General features: G+C 49.1%; 1 non-coding gene and 1 pseudogene across 1 annotated transcript; both read right to left on the bottom strand.

The window, feature by feature from the left end:
- LOC143307213 (large subunit ribosomal RNA) overlaps positions 1-2,528 on the bottom strand; it is a 4,610-nt pseudogene extending 2,082 nt beyond the window's left edge.
- Positions 2,529-4,260: 1,732 nt separating this feature from the next.
- On the bottom strand, positions 4,261-4,415 carry LOC143307188 (5.8S ribosomal RNA). The gene has a single exon (XR_013064393.1). It is a non-coding gene; the product is annotated as a 5.8S ribosomal RNA (ribosomal RNA).
- Positions 4,416-5,000: the final 585 nt, after the last annotated feature.

A 5,000-nucleotide genomic window follows, 5' to 3' on the forward strand; every position in this document is an offset into this window, starting at 1 on the left:
GACCGAGCTCGGATCCCGGGACGCGACCGAAGTCGCCAACCGTTCACCTCGCCCAGGCCCGGCACGTCAGCCAGACCCGCTTCCCGACCAAGCCCGACACGCCCCGCTCCTCAGAGCCAATCCTTATTCCGAAGTTACGGATCCAATTTGCCGACTTCCCTTACCTACATTAATCTATCGACTAGAGGCTCTTCACCTTGGAGACCTGCTGCGGATATGGGTACGAACCGGCGCGACACCTCCACGTGGCCCTCTCCTGGATTTTCAAGGTCCGAGGGGAAGATCCAGACACCGCCGCAACTGCGGTGCTCTTCGCGTTCCAAACCCTATCTCCCTGCTAGAGGTTTCCAGGGAACTCGAACGCTTATACAGAAAAGAAAACTCTTCCCAGATCTCCCGACGGCGTCTCCAGGTCATTTTGGGTTACCCCGACGAACACTCTTACGAGGGCCCGAATGGTATGCGGTTCCGCTGCCGGGTTCCGGAATAGGAACCGGATTCCCTTTCGCCCAATGGGTGTGCATCTCTGCAACTACTTCTTATAAATTCGATTTAGCCATATTTAACAGTTTTGTTGTTGCTTTTTAACTGAGAGCTTTAGGACACCTCATTTACATAGGATTTCTCTTAGGGCTTAGGATCGACTGACTCGTGTGCAACGGCTGTTCACACGAAACCCTTCTCCACGTCAGTCCTCCAGGGCCTCGCTGGAGTATTTGCTACTACCACCAAGATCTGCACCGACGGCGGCTCCAGGCAGGCTCACGCCCAGACCCTTCTGCGCACACCGCCGCGACCCTCCTACTCGTCAGGGCTTCATGGAGGACCAAATTTTGTCCAGCCCCACTTGCCACTGACGGCGGAGTATAGGCGCGACGCTTCAGCGCCATCCATTTTCAGGGCTAGTTGCTTCGGCAGGTGAGTTGTTACACACTCCTTAGCGGATTCCGACTTCCATGGCCACCGTCCTGCTGTCTTAAGCAACCAACGCCTTTCATGGTATCCCATAAGCGTCGACTTAGGCGCCTTAACTCTGCGTTTGGTTCATCCCACAGCGCCAGTTCTGCTTACCAAAATTGGCCCACTTGGCACTCTGATCCAATAATAAAATCTCATGGCTTCATTTGATGCAAGCAAGCCAGAGATCTCACCCATTTAAAGTTTGAGAATAGGTTGAGGTCGTTTCGGCCCCAAGGCCTCTAATCATTCGCTTTACCAGATGAGACTCGCAATAACGTTCGAGCGAGTGCCAGCTATCCTGAGGGAAACTTCGGAGGGAACCAGCTACTAGATGGTTCGATTAGTCTTTCGCCCCTATACCCAGTTCCGACGATCGATTTGCACGTCAGAATCGCTACGGACCTCCATCAGGGTTTCCCCTGACTTCGTCCTGACCAGGCATAGTTCACCATCTTTCGGGTCCCAACGTGTACGCTCTAGGTGCGCCTCTTCTCGCAATGAGAACGAGACGCCCCGGGAGTGCGAGGCCTAATCGTAACGAGGCCCATCCTCCCTAGGTCGACGCAGAGGACGACATTCACTTTCATTTCGCCTTTAGGTTTATTTATATCCCAATGACTTGCGCACATGTTAGACTCCTTGGTCCGTGTTTCAAGACGGGTCCTGAGAGTACCCAAAGCAATAGCGTCGCCGACCGGTAATTCAAAGCTTGGCCAGTCCAAGGACTCCTCCTGCTAACAGCTGGCCAGACCCGGGGACGGCGCATAGTCCGTACATCCGGGTAATTATAACTGAACCTAGCTTGCGGCGGTCCTGACGCACACACATTCGAAAATGGATTGGTTGCGGCCTGATACCGTCTGAGTACCGTCGCGCAGTCGGCCAGGCAACCGAGGGTCTGTCACGAACACCGTTAAGGTGACGGACAGGCTCCGCCTCGGACCGTAGACCGACACGCAACGGGTCGCGACGTTCTACTAGGGGAGAAGTGCACGACTACCTCGCCGGAACATTCGCCGAAGGTGGTGTGCCCTCGCTAATGGAACCCGAAGGTCCATCCGGGGCATCGCGCACCAACGGGAGCCAGCGTTGTTGACGATGAATCTCCCCATTCGATCTTTTGGGTTTCTCAGGTTTACCCCTGAACGGTTTCACGTACTCTTGAACTCTCTCTTCAAAGTTCTTTTCAACTTTCCCTCACGGTACTTGTTCGCTATCGGTCTCGTGGTCGTATTTAGCCTTAGATGGAGTTTACCACCCACTTAGGGCTGCACTCTCAAGCAACCCGACTCTAAGGAGAGATCCTCCCGAAACGCGTACCGGTCACTACGGGCCTGGCACCCTCTATGGGTAAATGGCCCCATTCAAGATGGACTTGGACGCAATTCGATGTCTCGGGATAAACGGATCCTCCTGAACACTACATTTCCCAGCGGCGGTACCGCGGGATTCAGTGCTGGGCTCATTCCTGTTCGCTCGCCGCTACTAAGGAAATCCTAGTTAGTTTCTTTTCCTCCGCTTAATAATATGCTTAAATTCAGCGGGTAATCTCGCCTACTCTGAGGTCGTCAATTTCTTTGGTTTCATCGAAAGGTGAATAATGATGCTCGATGCAAAAAAAAAAAAAATAAACGAAAAGAAGCAAAAAAGCAAACACGTAGAGAAACTGTGCGTGAATCAACCTTTCGCATATTCAATTTTTCCTCCTCTCTCGTTTCAAAATGTTTGTATTTATCGTTCGATGAAACGAGCACAAGAGGGAAAAAAAAGTTGAGACACGACGTTCCCATAATTTTCGTGTTATTTCCTTTTTGCTTCAAACATTTTGCGGACTGCAGCTTCGTCGTATTGCTTTTATCAATTTTTAACAATTTCAAAGCGAAGACAACTCGCAAGACGATCCATTTCGTCTCGGTTCAATTTTAACGTCCGTCCGTATTATTTTTTGTTCCACAAGAGATTTCGAATAGGTTTCTTTATTTATCATCCCTTCTTTTCGAGCGCCACGGAAGCAAGAGGAAAAGCAAGAGCGAGAGAACATTTCGCGTATACTTCATTTAACAATTTTAACCAACACGCGATGTACTCCACACACCTCTTAGATTTAACAACTGCTTTTCTCTTCTTCTCCCCTTAGCGCAAGGGTAAACCCCATTTGTCTCTTCTTTGGAACGCAACAAAACTTTCGAGGACTGGACGACCGAGCGATGGTCGCGCGGTCTTCGCTTATCTTTAACAAACGAAGTAGTCCGTATGTATTCTAAATGTTGAAGCCTCCTAGAGCTTTAAGCCATGCGAGACATTGAAATGCTGTTTTAACGGGAGCATGCATAATTGCTGCAAACATACTTTTATCACAAGTTCTAGCCACGCCACGGAGGCTTCGAAGTTCCTTCACCATTCGCTTTCCTCTCTTTTGTTACACAGTTTCAGACTACGATCAGGGGTACCGAAACGCTGTATTGATTGTAAACAACCATTTTTATCTTGGAGCGGAGCGTTCCTTTACTCGTTAGATTTGTCTTGTCGCGTGTGTATTCGCTTTTTCGACGCTTTTTAACCATTTAACTTGTTTAGCGAAGCTAAACGCACAGACAGACAAAAAAAAAGGAACAGCATCGCGCGTCAAACAGCGACGACCCATCTGAAGCGATCTTTCATTTATACACCGTTTGTAAACAGAGAGATGTATAAAGCGCGGGGAATCATTCGAAACCCTGGGGCTATTCGAGCTTGCATTTCAGCAAATTATCATCTCAAACATTTCACTCGTTTGCTTTTTCTAAATTTATAGGAGAGCTTCTTTCGTTTATTTTTGACACACCTTTCGTAAATATCGTTTCTGGCAACGTCGGGAGCGTGGATTTCTACAAGTGAGCAATCGCGCCGATCCGATAACTTCCAGCAGGATGGAGAATCTTTATAGATTATCTTCCGAGAACTCGGTGCTTTCACGGGCGGTCGTTTATAAATTTTAACGAACGACTCGCGCGCCGTGACGCACTTGCGCTAGTTCGAAGAGATATTTCGAAATTTGTTTCTCTCCTTTAACGGCCTGCATTTAGTGTATCGGTTGCGATTTTCGTCACATCGTTTCCACGACAAACGCCGACGAACTGCCCAACTATCGCTCGTACGTTGCGACTCTTTCTTTGTTTATCGTTCATTCATTCTTTCAATTTCGTTCGATAATCCCGCTCCGAAACGTTCTACTTTCGTTGAACGACGGCGAGATGTTTAGAAAGAAATGAATTACTCTTTTTTCGAGAAGCAAACGCAAGCAGTCTTTTGTTAAGAAAACGACCCTCAGCCAGGCGTGGTCCAGGAATTGTATCCGTGGACCGCAATGTGCGTTCGAAATGTCGATGTTCATGTGTCCTGCAGTTCACACGTTGACGCGCAATTAGCTGCGTTCTTCATCGACCCACGAGCCAAGTGATCCACCGTTCAGGGTAATCGTAAAATTTTGTATTTCAAACTCTTTAGATCTTTAGAGTGTTATTTTCATTATTAACACGCATCACATTCGATACCCACATCACTCTCCCACCCGGCGCGTGCGGGAGAGCGAATTCGGGCGTCGCCAACGTATTTGTTTGTTTGTTCGATCGTTGACGACACGATCGCGTCCAAGGACGGAAACCGTCGGAGAAACGCCCAGTGGCACGCTCCTCTCGACGGTCGGGCGTAAAGTACATTTAAAAACCTTGAAAAGTACGAACGCACACAAGGAATGCGAGCGCGCGTCCTGTCGCTGAATCGTGGGTTGCGAGATTCGAACAGACACACGGCCGGCGACGATCGGTCTAACTAATGGACACATAGTTTTTCAAAGACTCGCTATCGTCGCTTCTCAGCCGGTCCGTAAACAACACACATCGATCAGGCGGACGCACGAATCTTACCACGGTGCGTGTTTCGTAGATTCCAGGTTACCCGCAAGTACCTCTCTCTCCCTCTCGAAAGAGGAATCTCGATCCGTCCTTTTTGGACAATGGAGAAATCTTTTTATCGCAACACGGATGGCAAAGAAACAACCA

Source organism: Osmia lignaria, unplaced genomic scaffold, assembly GCF_051020975.1.
Source record: "Osmia lignaria lignaria isolate PbOS001 unplaced genomic scaffold, iyOsmLign1 scaffold0047, whole genome shotgun sequence".
Taxonomy (NCBI): domain Eukaryota; kingdom Metazoa; phylum Arthropoda; class Insecta; order Hymenoptera; family Megachilidae; genus Osmia; species Osmia lignaria.